The sequence below is a fragment of the Muscardinus avellanarius genome (genome assembly GCF_963383645.1).
Source record: "Muscardinus avellanarius genome assembly, chromosome: 1".
NCBI classification, from domain to species: domain Eukaryota; kingdom Metazoa; phylum Chordata; class Mammalia; order Rodentia; family Gliridae; genus Muscardinus; species Muscardinus avellanarius.
Window position 1 is genome coordinate 37,343,884 of NC_137786.1, and position 20,818 is coordinate 37,364,701.

A 20,818-nucleotide genomic window follows, 5' to 3' on the forward strand; every position below is an offset into this window, starting at 1 on the left:
ATTGTTCCTTTTATAGTAAAAATATAATATTGTTTAAAATATATGTTGTGATACTGCAGCAGTATTATTCCTTACCATGAAACTGCTCAGAACGTAGAGCAAGAGCAAAGAAAATCATAACTGTAAGAAAGAAAGATTTATCAAACATCTAGTGTAGTTGTTTTATAAATGTACTGGGTATATGTTAGTTCTTTTCCCTACCTTTTAAACTTTTTCACGTTTGTCTAACTACAAAGAGTGAGTACTTATTTCTAAGCTTAAAAAAAATCTTTTATTCTGTTTTGAGCCTGAGAAATGAAAGGATGCTGAAGGAGCACAATTATGGTTAATATTGGATAATTACTTTGGAGCAGATTGCTAGGTAGCGAAATGAGTGGAAGTCATAAGTGTTAGAGTTGAGTATAAAGTTCATTGGGAACACAAAGAAGGAAATAGCTATCAGTGTTTAAGATTAGATTGTTATTTTAATTAAATTGTTTCTAAGAAGGAATGAATAATTTAATACTTTTGAGCTCTTACAGATATTAGATTAGTAAAAAAAAAAACACACAGCAACTAAAACCCCCCAATTTTTTTGATATTTCTTAATTTTCTTAACAACTTTGTAAATAAATGTTTTATTAAATTGTTTTCAGATACCTTGTGTGTGCCATCTGTTTTCTATAAGGACTCTGGTGCATTCACCATTTTCCTTTTGTTTAATTGAAGGCCATTTCAGGATGTTAAAGGGTGCTCACTATATCCATATGTTTTACATCTATAATGTATAAATTATATGTTATAGTTATATGAACTGACATTGGTCAACATTCACCATTGATATGGTATGAGGGTTAAACTAAAAAACAGAGAAGCTATCTGATTTATAAAATTCAGGTCAATATTTAACAATAATATGTTATAAAGAAGCAGAGCATGATCCTAGTTTATTTCCACATTTTCTATAGAAGTGTGAGGACCATATGTTGACCTTATTTGTGAGTCACTTTTACTCCTATGTCCATGTTGCCTCTTTGGTTAAGGAGCATAAAGTCTTTGTGCTAACTCTCATTGAATGTGGGACATTATGGCACCATAAAAGGGCACAGATAAAGTCAAGGATGCCTATAGCTCTATAGGAAAAAAAAAGTCACAGGAAATGAAAAAGTACAGAAGAAGCTCTCTGAATATTGTCCATTCAGGATAAGTATTATCTTTCTGGAATTAATGGGTTCAGATTTATCCAAAAGGCTTGCCAAAACTTAGGCATCTGGTAATTGATAACTACTTCCACTAATTCACACGAGAATTAATAATATATATATATATATATATATATATATATATATATATATATATATATTAGAGAGAGAGAGAGAGAGAGAGAGAGAGAGAGAGAGAGAGAGAGAGAGAGAGAGAGGAAAAGAAGGCAATCCTAGTATGCACTGGGAAATTTGGGTTAGGAAAGTGAGGAACTCCTATGTACACAAATATGAATTTCAATCTTTTTTTCAATTGAAGAATGAGTTTACATCAATGATCATTATAATTGACAAAAGCAACTGAGCATTATACCAGAGGCCTGTAGTTTGAGCAATTGTTCTAAATATATTATTAATTACAATGATGACTTAATTTATACAAAAGAAGCTCTAATTATCCCCTTTTCATAATGTAAAAAGTATAGTGTATAGCTATGAGCATGCAGAAAATCTAGAATTTAAATCTGGCCACTTTGGTCCCCAAACTAGTACAGTAGACTGTCCTATGGTAGATTATAAGATTCACAAATTTCCTGACCCTGACCATCCTGTATAAATACAGAATGGTATTTGAAGGCATTCTTATAGAGGATAGAAGATGTAAATATAGGGTAGGAGGCCACAAAACTGGAATGTGACCATGAGAAAACTTAACTGTGAGAAGTTTAATACTTTTGAGGTTTTTCTTTCATTATGAAAAATTCCAATTTGATACACAATCTTAAAATCACCGGGCTTTTAAAAAAAGTTCTTTTATACATTTTATATATTTCAAAAAAGGTTAACACACACTTAAACAACTTTTGTGGCTATCATGGGAAGTATGTTTTTGATATGCAGTGGTCCCTTTATCCTTAGGAGATATATTTCAAGACCATCATAGAATGCATAAAACTGATATACACAACCATTAAGATATACAGATATTCCTCAACTTATGATGAGGTTAATTCCTTATAAACCCATCAAAACTGAAAATTGTAAGGCAAAATGGATTTAATATCTAACTTACTGAAAATCATAGCATGGCCAAAGACTATGATACACTTTATATTTTAGTTTATCAATATTACTTATGCATGGAGCATCTATAAAGAAACAAAATGCTATATTTTAGTACTGATATTTAGCTATTCTATTGCTTCAAAAAAGTTAAAGAGTTAGATCTTTACACCCAGGAAGCAATGCCTGACTATGCATTTGAACTCCAAAGCTTTTTAAAATAAAGCTATCCAGGTGTGGTGGATAATCCAGCTGGCTTGTAATCCCAGTGCTTGAGAGGCTGAGACAGGAGGATTGTGCGGGTTCAAAGCCAGCCTCAGATACTTAGTGAGGCTCTCAGCAACTTGGTGAGACCCTGTTTCCAAATAAAATATAAAATAGACCTGGGAGTATAATCTGAAGGTAGAAAACCTCTGCGTTCCATCTCCAATACCACAAAAACAAAAATGAAGCATGGTGGGAACAGTTTAACTGGGAAGACCGAAATAGGGTTTATGTATTTTTGGAAGGGTGCATATCTAGGTAAACTCTTAGGAATCTTATTCTTCCTACAACAAACCAGAGGTACAAGTCAATTACCTCCTTTAGGTCACTCAGACTCAAATCTATGACTTCCTGAGAGTTTTATGGGAAATTAGGTACAAATTAGAGTTAAATCACATCTTTAACTTTTCAAAGAGCTTCTATAGACAAACCTACATATTGTATCTCCAGCTCTGTTGCAGCTATTTATTTGTCTAAAAGTCTAATGACTTTTAGTTTTGAATTAGAAAGTCTGATAATATATTTTGCACAAGATATATTTGTTTTGTGGCAGAACAGATGCATACATTTTATGAAAGTTTTGATTACTGAAACACATCTGGGAAGATGGTGACCAACAAAAGCAGGGTTTACGAGTCCTGCTAGCACTCGATCTCTATTGCCACAAAATCAGTGCTTTACACAGTCAGAAAACACCATCAGTAGAGAAATAAAAAATATAAATACAAGGTCGAGAGAAAAAGAAAACTAGAAAAACAACCAGAGAGCAGAAAAGAAACCTACCCATCTGTAGCAGTGGCTGCTACACCAGCACCATCTTCCCTCATAGCACCAGGCTCCAGAGAGGAAAAGGTAAATAAGGAGCTTCATGAAGCAAGCAGCTGCAGATCAGTTGATTGTAATTCAGCAGTTCTTTCAGCACAAAGATCATCTAAAATTTCCAGCGGCCAACCTCATCATGTCCTCCAGGGATTTAAAGCAGAGCGCAAAACCAGAAAAGAAACATGCCAGCCTCATGGCTGAGGGCATGGTGGCACCAACATAATAGGAGCAGCTGAGGTGAGTTCACCACACCTGTGAGAGCTCCATACCAGCGCAAAACAAAAGTAAGTGAAATTGCGGCTGCTACAAGAAAAATCCCAGCGTTGCACCCCCAGACACTAGCGCATCTTTGATAAACTCTCTGGGTCTGAGATCTTGCAGTTTAACCCAGTGAAGGAGTAGTGGGGGCAGAGATACCACACCCTAGTCGCAACTCCCTGAGGGAAAACGCCCAGCCCTGCGCCCCCAGAGTTTTGTGCAGCATCGACTAAATTCCTGGATCTGAGACACTGTGATATAATCCAGTAAAGGAGTAGTGGCAGCTGAGATTACCACAATCTCCAGAGATCCAGAGCACCATAAGTGAAGTAAAAAACTTTTGAAATCATGGGAAGGAGGAACAACAATGGAGCAATGAGCTCCCGCAACCCCACAATTTTAGAACCTGATAATACAGAAATGCAGAGATCTCCAGAAGATCAAATCAGGAATGTAAGTGTAGAAATAATACAGGACTTTCAAAAAGAATTTAGAGAGAGTCTGAAAGAAATAAAGGATGCAAACAGTGAAGTAAAGGCATCAATGCAAACTAAAACAATCAATTAGACCACATGGAGAATAGAATCTCAGTCCTAGAAGATGATCACTCCTAAAACAAATGCATAGTTTATAACTTAGAAAAAAAATTTGACAGCAGGAATTGGACATTGAAGAAATATGGACCCATTTTAAGAGAGCTAACCTAAGAATAATTGGAATAGAGGAGGGAAAAAAAGGTGAAACTCAATAATCTCTTCAAAGAAGTAATAGCAGAAAATTTTCCAAACATAGAGCAAGAGGTCAATACACAGGTTCAGGAAACTTATAGAACTTCCTTCAGATAAGTTCAGAGAAAACATTCCCCACGCCACATAATAGTCAAAATGATGAATGTAGAAGCCAAGGAGAGAATCTTAAAGGCAACAAAAACAAAAGGCCAAGTGACATTCGGAGGCAAACCAATTAAAATCACTCCAGACTTCCCAAACCAAGTCATGAAAGCCAGAAGGGCCTGGAGTAACATATTCCAAACTCTGAAAGAAAACATCTTCTAGTCAAAAATTTCCTACCCAGCAAAACTATATTTCAAATTAGATGGGGAAATAAGAAACTTCCATGACAAACAGAAACTGAAGGAACTTATGTCTTCAAAACCAGTGCCAGATAAAATACTCAAAGAGATTAACTACAAAGAAGAAATAGGTAATACACACCAGAACCAGAGAAACAAGAATCTCCATTTAGCAGACAACTAAGCAAAGAAGAATAAACTATATTTCAAACAGAAATAAAATCTTTACATGTTAACAATTAAAAATAATCTCTCAGCAATCACAGTGAATGGAAATGGCCTCAAATCCTCAATAAAAAGACATAAAGTGGCAAAATGGATTAAAAACCAGAATCCATCTATCTGTTGCTTGTAAGAAACACACCTTACAAGTAAAGATAGTAACAAACTTAAGGTAAAAGGTTGGACCAAGGTAATCCATGCTAATTGAACTCGAAGGCAAGCAGGAATAGCAACTATGATATCAGACAAGTTACACTTCAAGCCCAAACTTCTTAGAAGAGAAAAAGAGGTCATATTTTATTGGTAAAAGGAACAATCCAGCAGGAGGAAATAACAATAATCAACATTTATGCCCCATAGGTGCAACTACTTTCATAAAACAAACTCTTTGTGACATTAAGTCACACACAAATCCAAATACAATAATACTGGGAGACTTCAACAGTCCTCTCACACCATTAGATCGATCTTCCAGACAAAAAGTCAGTAAAGATGCCTCAGACCTAAAGAACACCATTAATCAAATGGGCCTTTTGGACACATATAGAATATTTCACCCAACTGCAGTGTAGTTTACATTTTCTCAGCTGCTTATAAAACCTTCTCCAAAATAGATCACATCCTCGCCAAAAAATGAGCCCTAGCAAATTCCAAAAATGTTACATATGCCAGTTGTGGTGGTGGATGTTTGTAATCCCCATGCTTGGAATGTGGAGACAGGAGGATCATGCAGGTTTGAAGCCAGCCTTCCTGGTTTAAAAGACTCTGTTTCCAAATAAAATATAAAATAGGTCTGGGAGTGTAGGCCAGAGGTAGAAGGGTTCCATTCACAGTACCACCAAAAAAAAAAAAAGGAAAAAAAAGAAAAAAAGAAAAAAGTCACATACTTCCCTGTGTCTTTTCAGACTATAATGGAATGAAACTAGAAATCAACTATAAGAAGACCCAGAGAAACCACATAAACATATGGAGACTGAACACCACACTGTGAAATGAAGAATGGGTCATAGAAGACATAAGAGGTAAAATGAAGAAATTTCTAGGAACAAACAAAAAAAAATAGAAATATAACATATCAAAACCTCTGAGACACTTTGAAGGCAGTATTAAAAGAAAAATTTGTAGCACTAAATGCTCACATAAGAAAAACAGAAAATCTTCAAATAATAACCTAGTGACACACCTCAAAGCCCTTCAGAAACAAGAACAATCTAACCCCAAAGCCAATAGAAGACAGGAAATTATTAAAAATCAGCAGAAATGAACAAAATAGAGAATAAAAAAGCAATACAGAAAATCAACAAAACCAAAAGCTGGTTTCTCAAAAAAAAAAAATTAACAAGATAGATAAACCACTAGGCCAACCTAACTAAAAAAGAGAGAGAATCAACCCAAATTATGAAGATAAGAGATGAAAAAAGAGACATTACTCCTGAAAGTGTAGAAATCCAAAGGATTATCAGAAACTACTTTGAAAAACTATACTCCAACAAAATGGAAAATCTGGAGGAAATTGACAACTTTCTAGATAAATACAACCTTCCTAAACTGAGTCAAGAAAATATAGAAAATTTAAACCAACCAATAGCAATCAAAGAGATTGAAACAGAAATAAAGAGCTTAACATCAAAGAAAAGTCCAGGACCAGATTGTTTTCCAAGTGAATTTTATAAAACCTTTATAGAAGAGCTAACCCCAATTTTCCTCAAACTATTTCGGGAAATAGAAAAAGCATGACTCTCCCAAATACATTCTATGCAGCCAATATCACACTAATAACAAAACTGAATAAAGACAGTTCAAGGAAGGAAAACTACAGGGCTATATATCTGATGAACTTGGATGCAAAACTACTAAACTAAATACTAGCAACACGAATTCAAAAGCACATAATGAAAATCATACATCATGACCAGGTAGGGTTCATCCCAGGGATGCAAGGCTGGTTCAACATATGAAAATCAATACATGTAATTCATCATATAAACAGAATCAAAGACAAAAACCACATGATCATTTCAATAGATGCTTAAAAAGCATTTGATAAAAACCAATATCAATTTATGATAAAAGAACTGCAGAGAATTGGAATAGAAGGAACATATCTCAACATCATAAAGGCAATCTACAAAAAGCCTACAGCCAACATCATATTAAATGGGGAAAAACATCTAGAATCCCCCTAAAAACAGGAACAAGACAAGGATGTCCATTATCACCACTTCTATTCAATATAGTACTAGAGACTCTAGTCAGAGCAATATGGCAAGAAAAGGAAATCAGAGGAGTACAAATAGGGAAAGAAGAACTCAAACTTTCATTATTTGCAGATTACATGATACTACATTTAGAAAACCCAACAAATTCAACCAAAAGGATTATAGAACTGATCAACAAATTCAGCAAAGTGTCTAAATACAAAACCAATCTTAAAAAATAAGAAGCTTTACTGTACATCAAACATAAATTCACTGAAAAAGAAATTCAGAAAATATTTCCAGTCAGGATATCTCACAAAAAAATAAAATACTTAGGAATAAACTTACCCAAGGAGGTAAAGAACCTCTACAAAGAAAATTATAAAACATTGAAAAAAGAAATCGAAGAAGATCTTAGAAAATGGAAAGATCTTCCATGTTCATGGATAGGCAGAATAAATATCATTAAAATGGCCCTCCTTCCAAAAGTGATCTACAGATTTAATGCAATGCCCATTAAATTACCAACATTATTCCTCACAGATATAGAAAAATCAGTCTTAAATTTGTTTGGAACAACAACAACAACAACAACAACAACAACAACGCCAGAATAGCCAAAGTATTTCTCAGCAACAAAAACCAGGCAGGAGAAATCACAATACCTGACTTTAAACTATACTATAAAGAGGCCAAAAACATACACTGCAAAGAAGATAGCCTCTTCAACAAATGGTGTTGGCAATACTGGTTAACCACATGCAGAAAATTGGAAATTAATCCCACTTTCTCACCCTGCACAAGAGTCAATTCAAGATGGATCAAAGATTGGGAAATTAGACCTGAGATCTTGAGGCTCCTTGAAGAGGGCATAGGTCCAACACTGCAATACATAGGCATAGATAAAAACTTTCTCAACAAGACCCCAAAGGCACAACAAACTAAAAGGCGAATCAATACGTGGGATTGCATGAAACTGAAGAGCTTCTGTTCAGCAAAGGAAACTGTCAAGAACCTCAATCAAGAGCCAACAGAATGGGAGATTTTTGCCACCTACTCGTCTGATAGAGGACTAATATATAGAATATACAGAGAATTCCATATTTTGGCTATTACAAATTGTGCTGCTATGAACATAGGTATGCATATGTTGCTGTATTTCTCTGAATTCAACCCCTTTGGAAAGATACCCAGGAGTGGTATAGCTGGATCATATGGTAGATCTATTCCCACCTTTCTTAGGAATCTCCACACAGATCTCCATAGTGGCTGAAATAGTTTGCATCTCCACCAACAGTGTAAAAGAGTTCCTTTTTCCCCACATCCTTGCCAGCATTTGTTGTTGTTTGATTTCTTTATGCTTGCCACTCTGACTGGGGTTAGATGGAATCTCAGTGTAGTTTTGATTTGCATCTCCCTGATGGCCAGTGATGAAGAACATCTTTTCATGTATCTATTGGCCCTTTGTATCTCTTCTTTTGTGAAGTGTCTATTCAGTTCATTTGCCCATTTCTTGATTGGGTTGTTTGTTTTACTAGTGTAGAGTCTTTTGAGCTCTTTGTATATTCTGGATATTAGCTCCCTATCAGAGTGTTGGCTGGTAAAGATCTTTTCCCATTCTGTAGGGTTCCTCTTTAGGTTATTGACAGTTTCCTTTGATGAGAAGAAACTTTTTAGTTTGATGCTATCCCACTTGTTTATTCTTGCTTTAATTTCCTGAGCTTTGGAGGTTTTTTTGAGAAAGTTACTGCCTGTGCCAATATGTTGTAGTGTTGAACCTATGCTCTCCTCTACTAACTTCACACACAATTTGTAATAGTCAAAATATGGAACCAACCCAGATCTCCATCAACAGATGAATGGATAGCAAAACTTTGGGAAATACACACAATGGAATTCTATTTAGCCATAAAGAAGAACAAAATTATATCATTTGCAAGAAGATGGAAAGCCCTGGAGAACATTATGTTAAGTGAGATCAGCCAAGCACAGAAGGAGAAGGTACATATGTTTCCTCTAATATGCCCAAACTAGGAAACACAGAGGATACCAGTGGGACTCCAGATAATGGAGGGGAAATATCAGCAAAGTTTGAATGGAAAGATAGGAGAGGAGGAAGGCTTATCTTGATTAATGAGGGTCTACATCTGAATATGTGTAAAATTATGAATATGACATGGTTACCCTGGACAACCATTGGTGGGAGGGGGAAGGGAAAATGGGGGCAGGGGGGAGAGGGCACCAAATATAGTTTAAATGTATACTATTTATGTTCAATAAAAAATTGTTAAAAGAAAAAAAAAGAATATACAGAGAATTCAATAAACTCAACACTAAAAAAACAAATAATTCAATCAAAAAATGCTCCAGCAAGCAAAATAAACACTTCATGAAAGAAGAAACTCAAATGGCCAATAAATGCATGAAAAAATGCTTAACATCATTGACAGTCAGAAAGATGCAAGTGAAAACTACCCTGAGATTTCACCTAACCGCAACTAGAATGGCCATCATTCAAAACACAAACAACATATGCTGGCGAGGATGCAGAGAAGTGGGAACTCTAAAAGAGTGTGGGTGGGATTGCAAATTAGTGCAATCACTTTTGAAAACAGTATGGAGGACCCTTAGAATAATAGGAACAAATTTACCATTTGACCCAGCAATACCACATCTGGGTATCTACCCAAAAGAAAGCAAACCAAACTACCAAATTAATGTATGTGTATCTATGTTCATATCTGCACAGTTCACCTTTGCCAAACTATGGAACCAGACATCTACTTCTGGATTTATATCTAAAGGAACTGAGATTAATATGTCATAGAGGTATATGTACCTCTGTGCTCATTGCAGAACAAATCAATACCCAAGATATAGAACCAACCTTAATATTCATGGATGAGTAGCTAAGAAAAGATCAGTGCAAACAGAATAGAATATTATTCAGTCTTTTTTAAGTTTTCATTTGTTTTTGCAGTACTGGGGATGGAACTCAGGGGCATTCTACTTCCAAGCTACACTCCCCAGCCCTATTTTTCTTTCTTTATTTTTGAAACAGGGTCTCACTGAGTTGTGAAGGGCCTCACTAAGTAGCTCAGGCTGTTCTCAAATGATGATCTCCCTGTCTCAGTCTCTCAAATTCTGGGATTACAAGCATGTGCCACTATGCCCAGCTCTATTCAGTCTTAAAGAGAAAAAATCCTGTGCTTTATTACAGCATGAACATGAATGAATCTAAAGAATTTGATACTAAGACATGGAAAGAAGGAAAATATCACACAGTCTGATTTATATGTGAAATTTAATAAAGTTGGATGTAAGGTGGTAGAAAGTAGAATTATCAAAAGCTGGAAGTGAATGGGGAGGAAGAATGAGGAGTTGTTAATCAGACAGTATGAGATTCCAGACACACAGGAGACATAAACTTTGAGATATGTTGTGTAGCTGAATAGTATAGTCAATAACACATCTCAAAATAACTGGACAGAAATTCTTAATGTCTTAATGTAAAATGATAGACAAATATGATGATGAATATGTCATTAGCTTCATTTAATCATACCAAATCATATAAGTATATCAAAACATCACATTGTACTCCATAAGTATTTATTGTTATGGTTTATTAATGAAAATAATAGTAATAATACTCTTAAAATTAACTAAAAATAAATTTGCATTGCAAGTTAATATGGTCAATATCAGGAAAGGTGAAACTTTGTACTTTCCTATATCTCATTTTCCCCAATTGTACTGGGGCTTGAACCCAGGGGCATTCTACCTCTGAGCTATACCCCAAGTCTTTTTTATTTTATTTTTATTTTTATTTTTAAACAGGGTCTCAAAAAATTACTACTCACTGGCATTTAACCTGAAATTCATCTGTTGGAGCCTCCAGCATACTAGGATTGCAGGAACGCCCTACTCTGTTCAGTTATCTTTTTATATCACCAATAGCAATTTTCAGCAACTTGCCCCTAGTACATATATATTTCTGATGATGTTTATTTTATTCTATTTCTCTCCTCTTATATCAGTCAAGTTAAATACATAATGCTTTTGCTATTTCATTCTAAAAGAATATGTGCCTAGTAGTCAATACTGAGTGTCAAGTCATATGATCATGTAAAGACAGTACAAAAACAATCTGGCTTGTATCTTATTTATCTCATGACTTTCACTTACTTGATATATTATTTAGTTCATTGTTTGCCCAAGACCCTATGTTAGATGTTAGAGATAAAGATGCACATATGATTTTTATAATCAAGGATTTTACTGCTTAGTGGAATTTGAAAATAATTGCAATAAAGTACAAGTAGAATTCTAGATATAATATGAACAATTATGACAGCATTGAAATTGTAGCACTGAGAGAGCTAGAAAATTAGGTCATAGGTAATGGGAATTCCCTATGCCTACCTAGCACTTAGTAGACCACAAAGACTACCCTATATCATTTTCTCTTTTTCATTAATTTGTTTAGTTTTCTTAGGAATACCTAGGCTTTGGTAGCACAGAGAATCAGAAACATTAAAAAGTCATCACTGAGGTCTCTATGAGTTTTATTATCCACTACAAGGTCTAAGAGAAAGGATTATATGAATAGTAATAGCCTTTATTTTGCTGAATCCTAACCTTGCCTGGTATTTAGTTATCTGTAATGTATCTAACAGGTATTTTAGGTTGGTCTACAGATGTCTCATGATCATTTTTTGTTGCCTACTGTGTGGAATCTAACTTCTTGTTCTCCTGTCATATAATCTCCTTATTTTAGTTAGGATGGGGAAAGTAATGCTACAATAACAAACAAAACCTGAAATCTTAGAGGTTTTACACATGAAAGTTCATTACTTCTCAAAAGTCATGCAAAGTTTACTGAGAATCTGATATCTATACTCAGCAGGTCTCCTTCAATTTGTTACTTGTATATCAAATCTAACACAAGCTTCACTATCTTATCATGTTGCAATTCAACAACTGACTTGAAGGGTCATTAATTCAGGGAGTGAAATATCTAGAAGATCTTGCCTTTGCTCTGAATGCTTTGGTCTGAGAGCAAATAGGCCAAAGTACTTCTGATTACAAAGTTTTAAAGTAGTAGCAATAATTTCAGATGTGATTATGTAGTTTCATTTAATTGCAATGGGCCAGATAAATGTGAGTAGCACATGCATATCTGTCAAGAAGTTGATATCTTGGTTTTGCTCTTCATAAAAATTTCCATGGTCACTATTTCTACAAATTTTTTACAGCCAGAGCAGTGCTATATTTTCTGGAGAGTCACTAGAAACCGACAACATTCTATCTTGTGGAACATCTTTCTGTCAACTTTGTCCTACAAATTGTCTTTGAACACCAAAGCAATGCTATTTTTGAAAGAAAAACAAAGCTTTTGGTGTGAGTTTTTAAATTGCACTTGATAACACATGCAGGATGAATTACTTGCTACTTATCTAAAAGATAGAAATCATTCTCTCTACCAGTGGATATATTCCTTCTACTCTTATTTTTTTAAGATATTCTTATCATTCCAGAATTACACATTCAAGAATATTGACAAAAGCTGTGTTTCTTCACAATGCTTTATCCACAAATATACATAAATGTTTTGTTAAAGGCATAAACTGAAAAATACATACCAGCTCTTAGCCTAGCTGGAGGTTCAGTTCAGACGAATTTAAAAAGATAAGACAATGGGGAACAATTTTCTCACTACTTCCAGATATGATACATTTGAGATCAGTTTAAATAAATATTCACATGATGTAAGTTGATGCTGAAAGTTTTACTATATACAGAAGAAAAAGAAAGATAACCACCATCATGAAAACACATGAAATTGTAAAATCCTCTAGAAAGGCAGATATACAAGTGATAAAAACAAAAATAATCAAACCTTACAAATACAAAAAAAAACCATCAACCTGCAAAATAAACAACACAAAGAAAGAAAAAAATGAAGGGTATTTTAGAAAGCAGAAAAAGTTAACAAAATGACAGAAGAAATAGAAATAGCCTTAAATGTAAACCGATTTAATTTTCTAATCAAAAGAGAGAGACTAGAAGAGAAGAGTGGATTTAAAAATAAGAAACCAGGCCGGGCGTGGTGGCGCACGCTTGTAATCCCCCCCCCCGCCCCCCCCCCCCCCCCCCCCCGCTTGGGAGGCGGAGACAGGAGGATCGCGCAGGTTCGAAGCCAGCCGCACTGGCATAAGAGACCCTGTTTCAAAAATATAAAAATAGGTCTGGGAGCGTAGCCCAGAGGTAGAAGGGCTTCCAGGAACCCCAGTACCACCAAAAAAATAAAAAATAAAATAAATAAAATAAAAACAAGAAACCAAAAACAACAATAACAAAGCAAGCTCCAGTGATATGTTGCATATGAGAAACTTAATTAACCAATAAAGACACAGACAGATTAAAGGTGAAAAAATGAAAAAAAAAATTCCAGACTAGCAAAATCTAATAGTGAGAGAATTTATACTTAGAAATAATAGATAGATGAAAACTAAAAAGACAAAGGTATAGTATATGAATGTATATGCATATAATCCTATCATACCCAAAATAACAAAGCAAATAATATTAGATCTAAAGGGTAAAGTTGGCTCCAATGTAATAACAGAGAGGGGCTTAAACACTTCACTTTCATCAATATAGAGATCAGACAAAAATATTAGCAAAGAAACATAACATTTAAACTATACTGTAGGCCAAGTGGACCTAACAGACATTTGGAAAACATTTAATCCAATACCTTCAAAATAAACATGGTTTTTACCAGCACATAGAACAATGGAATAGATCGTAGATAAAACAAAAAAAAATCTTAACACGTTTTTAAAAATTTAAAATAATATCATGCATCTTTCTGACTACCATAGAATAAAAGTGACACCAACAAAAACATCAGAACTAATAAAATATATAGAAACTAAACAACCTGTTATTTAACAATCAATGAGCCTTTCAATATATGAAAAGGAACTTTTAAAATGTCATAAAATAAAAATGGAAACAAAACATACCAAACTCATGGGATGCAAAAAAAAAAAAAAAAAAGTACCAAAAGAAAATTTTGTAGCAATAAGCACTTTAGAAAGAGGGGAAGGCTTCAAGTAATCAATCTAATGGTACAATTCAAGGACCTAGTAAAGCAAAATCCAAAAATTATTAGGAGAAAAGAAATAATTAAGATGAGAGCAGAAATAAATGAAAGAGACTGAATAAATAACTCAAAAGATCAATAAAACAATGAATTGGTTTTACAAAAAGACAAAAACATTGAGAAAACATTAGTTAGACTAACCAAAAATAAAATGAAGGCCTATATAAATAAAATCAGAAATTAAAAAGGAGATATTACAACTGATACCACAGAGTAATAAGTAAAGTCAAAGGAATACAAATAGGAAGAGAAGAACTAAAACTTTCACTATTTGCAGATGACAGGATACTGTACTTAGAAGACCCAATAAACTCAACCAAAAAGCTTATAGAACTGATCAACACATTCAACAAAGTGTCTGAATACAAATTCAATTTTAAAATATCAGAAACTTTCCTGTATGCCAACCATAAAGCCACTGAAAAAGAAAGCCAGAAAAGACTTCCACTCAGTATATCCCACACAAAAAATAAAATACTTAGGAATAAACCTAATCAAGGAGGTAAAGGACCTCTACAAAGAAAATTATAAATATTGAAAAGAGAAATCAAGAAAAACCTTAGGAGATAGAAAGATCTTCCATGTTCTTGGATAGGCAGAATAAATATCATCAAAATGGCCATATTTCCAAAAGTGAGCTACAGATTCCAAGCAATATCCATTAAATTACCAAGATCATTCCTCACAGATAGAAAAATCAGTCCTTAAATTTATTTGGAAAAAACAAAAACCCAGAATAGCCAAAGTAGTTCTCAGCAACAAAAACCATACACGAGGAATCACAATACCTGTCTTCATACTACACTACAAAGCCATAGTAATAAAAAAAAAATAGCATCATATTGCCACAAAAGCAGACAGATAGATCAATGGAGCAAAATAGAAGATCCAGAAACAAATTCATGCACTTAAAGCCAATTGATTTTTGACAAAGGGGCCAAAATCATACACTGGAGAAAAGATAGCTTCTTTGACAAATGGTGTTGGCAAAACTGGTTAACCATATGCAGAAAAGTCCCCCCAAGACCACACAAAAAAGAAAAAAAAAACAGCAGGAAAACATGATTATTTTTCTTAATTTTTCACAAATAATACATTTCAATTAAAGAATAAGCCCCTGTGGTGTTCAAAGTGTTCTGAAGCTTCAGAAAATAAAGCAGAAGTTCTCTCGTGGCCTAAAATAGAAGTATTTTCATTGTTCAGGAAAAGGAGAGGGGAAATGACAAAACAGTAAAGAGAGAAGATGAAAAGAAAAAAAGAAGTACAAGTGGGATCAGAGAAAGCAGCTCTGGCTTGGAGAAAGGGCAAGAGAAATCCTAAATGCTAAGGTGAACCATTTAGTTCTTTTGAGAAGAGAACTCTGAAAGACACAATTTATATTTAGAAGTACTTAGTGCCACTGTCATTTGTGGAATATGATGCAAAAGGTGAACTGTTCAGGAGAAGAATTGGGAAACTGAATAGACTATGAGAAAAAAAGTGAGTAGGCAGGCTGGACCGTAGCTCAGTGCTACAGTGCCTGCTTAGGACAAAGGAAAGATTTAAGAAATGAAAGCAAGCAATAAGATATTGCAAAAATCGATGAGGGTATGGGAGACTTTCTCAAGCAGTGGCACAGGGGAATTGGTGGAATTGTGTTTATAATTCAAGGGCCAGGAAAACTGTACCTGACATCTAAGTTATATGTCGTTTCTTATTCTGTACATGGTATATTGGGAAAAAATCTCCTAGCATGTGCTATGGTTTGAATAGTTTGTCTCCCAAAATTCATTTATTGAAATGAAATCTCCAATATAATAATATTAAGAGGTGGGGCTTTTAGGCAATGATAATGTCAAATCTACTAGTATCTTGATCTTGGATGGTGTAGCCTCTGTGACTGTATGCAATAAATTTCTATTGTTTATAAGTTACCTAGTTTAATGTATTTTTGTTACAGCACCCCAAATGGATGAAGACAGGGCACTTATTAAAATGCATTTGCTCATATTCCTGCTCTGAAGATTTTTATTCTGCAAGTCTTAGATGGGACTCACGTATAGCAGAAGCTGCTGGTCACCAAGGTAATGTCAGTTCTTCCCTTCATTCTCATTTGTCTGGTAATTTTGAACAAAGCTGGCCTAATAGAATTAGAATGCAATGGATAAGTAGAAAATTGGCAAGAAAAACACCCTGGGAAAATAAAATGATGACCCCAAACTTCAAACACTCAGAGCTGGTACTTACAACTCTTTAGAATAAAGAGTTCCACACTCAAGTAAGATAATTTTTTAAAGTTTTCTGGTCTTGTTCCCAAGTCCATTAGAAAATGACCTGGAAAAAGAGTTAACAGCAAGAAAGAAAAAGAAATAAAACGTCCAAACTGGTATCAGAGGTCAAAAAAAGACCCATTTAAATCAGGTATAACCAGGCAAGCAGATAGATTTTTCATTTCCAGCCATGAGATACTAGTCAGTGTCAGACTTGCTTTCCCTCTGTAAACAACTGAAAAATAGGGCAGCATACAATTTTTAAAGTTTATAAACACCGTGCAAAAGGCAGCATTGGCTATGATCTTTGAGAAAAGAAAAGAAAATGAAGAAAATCCAGGAATTTTCCTGGAGGGACTTTCTGGAATACAGATCAGGGAGGGGAAACTAAATCAAGAGTAAGCAGTCTTTTCTGAGTTCAAGAGTCAGAGATTAGAACTGGGTGAGTCAGAGTAATCCAAAAGGGAGAGATACACAAAACTGAGCTCCAGAAATCTTCATGGGACTGTTTTAATCTGTTTCTAAAGATAAAGATATTTATGTAGGCTTAAATGTAACTCAAAGAACAACCAGAGATCTGTAAATAGACCAATTCCCAGAATTCATACATAGTTGACAGAGATTTGACTTCAAATGGACTGAGTAGGGAAATTTTATTGAAGACCTAGGATATTTAGTAGTGACCTGAGTTGAGTTGTACTACAGTAGTAGTCCTAAATTAGGCCTACCTTTAAAGAACTTAAAACAAGACTTAAAATCAAATTGCTTCCCAAATAAAGTTAATATATCTCCCAATTCTCCAAATTTCAAAACCCTTAGTGAAGACAATAAAATTTAGATACTCCACAATATAGTATATGACAATATCCAGCATTCACTAAACTTTACTAGCCATCTAAAGAAGTAGGAAAATATGTTCCATAAGCAGCAGAAAAATTAGACATTATAAATAAGCCTATGTGTGTTAAAATGATTGTCTCACCAGACAAAGACTATAAAATTATGCTATGCAAGGTCAGTCAATTTCAGAAAGTCAAAGGTGGTACATTTTATCTCATATATGGAAGCTAGGAAGAAAATAGGGGGGAAAGGGAACTTCAGATAAGACCTGAGATAAAAAGCAAAAACAGAAAAAGACATTTTAAGAAAATAAAACTACAAACTAGACATTTCTCATGAATATTAATACAAAAATCCTCAGAAAACTTTCTTGGCAAGTCAGAAACAAGCATAATGGATTGGAGAATTAATTTGGTTTACTTTCTGATAATCAATCAATGTAATGGCTATTTTACCAGAATGAAAGGTTAAAAATGTGATCATTTCAGTAGATGTAGAAAAGGCATTTAATAAAATTCAACACTAATTCATCATTAACTAGGAATACAAATGAACTATCTCAATTTGATAAAGCATGTCTCTAACAAAATTATACAACTAATATAATTATGGTGAAAAACTGAATTCATCTCTCCTACTATACCAGAGAAAAGTAAAATATAATAGTTACCATGCCTATTCAACATTGTACTGAATGTATCCTTTGTAATATGATAAAAAAGAAAAAAACCATATAATTTGGGGCAAAAAAGTGGATTTGCTTATAGATATTGTGATAATGTATATATAAAATCTTAATCAATTTAAACCTTAATCACCTAAATTACTTCAGAAAGTTTTTAGTCTACAATATTTATATGTAAACAACTGCATATATTAGCTTTAAACACTTAGAAAATAAAAACTAAACACAATATTACAACAGCATAAAAATAAGATATAGAGATATAATATTTTCTAAATATGAAAATTCTGTATACTAAAAGCTGTAAAACTTTGCTAGGAGAAATTAAATTAAACATAAATAAAAGTAGACATATGCCATATTTATGCAGTCAATGACCTCATGTTGTTAAGCTGTCATTGCATCACAAATTACTCTATTATTTTAATTTCCTAATCAAAATCCCAACAGAGTTTTTTTTTTTAGTAGCAATTGACAAACAGGGTATAAGATTTATATGGAAATACAAGAAATCTAAGCAGTATGGCATCAAACTAAAGTTTCCTCTCATCAAAGGAAACCATTAGTAACCTAAAGAGGAAGCCTACAGAATGGGAAAAGATCTTTACCAGCAACCACTCTGATAGGGGGCTAATATCCAGAAAATACAAAGAGTTCAAAAGACTCTTCACTAGCAAAACAACCCAATCAAGAAATGGGCAAATGAACTGAATAGACACTTCACAAAAGAAGAGATACAAAGGGCCAATAGATACATGAAAAGATGTTGTACATCACTGGCCATCAGGGAGATGCAAATCAAAACTACACTGAGATTCCATCTAACCCCAGTCAGAGTGGCAAGCATAAAGAAATCAAATAACAACAAATGCTGTTGAGTATGTGGGGAAAGAGGAACTCTTTGACACTGTTGGTGAGAGTGCAAACTAGTTCAGCCACTATGGAGATCAGATTGGAGATTCCTTAGAAAACTGGGGATGGATCTACCATATGATCCGGCTATACCAGTCCTGGATATCTTTCCAAAGGGGTTGAAATCAGAGAACTGCAGTAACATATGCATACTCATGTCCATAGCAGCACAATTTGTAATAGCCAAAATATGGAACCAACTTAGGTCTCCATCAACAGATGGACGGATTGCAAAATTATGGGAAATACTCACAATGGAATTCTACTCAGCTATAAAGAACAAAATCATGTCATTCACAAGAAGATGGAAAGACCTGGAGAACCTTATGTTGATGAGATCAGCCAAGCACAGAAAGAGAAGGGACATGTTTTCTCTAATATGCCCAAAATAGGGAGTATTAGGAATACCAGAGGGACTCCAGATAATAGAGGGGAAATCTCAGCAAAGCTAGAATGGAAGGGTAGGAGAGGAAGAAGGCTGAGGTTGATTAATGGAGGAGCTACATTCGAATATGTGTAAAGGTATGAATGTAACATGGTCAGCCTTGACACTCATTGTTGGGAGGGGAGAAGAGAAAGTGGGGGGAGGAGAGGAAACCAAGCACGGTCTGAATTTATGCCATTTTCAACATGATCCACATTAAAATAAAATAAAGTAGTCAAATAATTCTGAATAAAGAAAAAAGAGTATTTACTACAAAGCTATATGTTTCAGTCATTTTTGTGCTGCTTTATCAAGTATACCTGTAACTAAGTAATTTAGAAAGGCCAGAGAATAATATTTTACAGTTTAGAAAATTAGGAGGTCCAACACAGGGGGGCTTATGCTGGCAAGGGCCTTGTTGTGTGTCATCATATTGCAGAAGGCAGAAGAGTGAGTGAGCCAGTGAGCAGGGGGAGGGAGGGAGGGAGAGAGAGAGAGAGAGAGAGAGAGAGAGAGAGAGAGAGAGAGAGAGAGGAGAGAAGGGAGGAGAGACTGAATTTGCAATTTAATTCTTTTTATAATCACATTTAATCTATTTGTGAGAGTGGAGCCCTCAAGACCTAAACACCTCCCATTAGTCTCCACTTAACACTCTTGGGATTAAGCATGGACATCAGGGTCACATTCAACCACAACACTATCATAAATACTTTGGTACTGGCATAATGTCAGGATATATAAATAGATCCACCTGTATGTGGCCAATATGAAATTTCTTAATCCTGTTATACCTGTGCCTCCCTTTTAGTGCATACCCCAGGTGCTATCACTTTCCTTGAGCTTAGTCTTTTGTATGGCTTCTTTTGTGTTCTTTGTTTTGTTTTTATACTTCTCACATCATGTGTTTCATATTGAGAGTGGCGTGCATTCATGCAACACTTGGTGGGCATTTCCTTCAGCTCCCTCCCCACTCTCTACCCTTCTCCATACAAGAGATTGAGACTGGCATTTGCTATTCTCACATATGTGCATAATATCAGTGGATATGTTTCCTTCATTCATTCTCTCTCTCTCCCCTTTCCCAAACCACACCTCTGTCCCCACTGGACACTGGACTTTCTCCTCCATTATGTAAAGTCCCTCCTAAAGCCCAATTCCTCCCTAAGCTTCTGCATATGAGAGAAAACATGAGCTTTCACTTTCTGTGACCGACTGACTAATCTCATTTAATATAATGTTCTTTGGGTTCATCCATTTCCCACAAATGACATAATTTTGTTCTTCATTGCTGAGTAGAATTCCATTATGTGTATATTTCCCATAATTTTGTGACATATCTGTTGCTGGGATACCTAGGTTGGTACCAAAATTTGGCTGTTATTGATGTGCTGCTAAAAACATACATATGATATGGCTTTTGAAAAATAAAATCATCATAATAAGCAATGCTAGCCC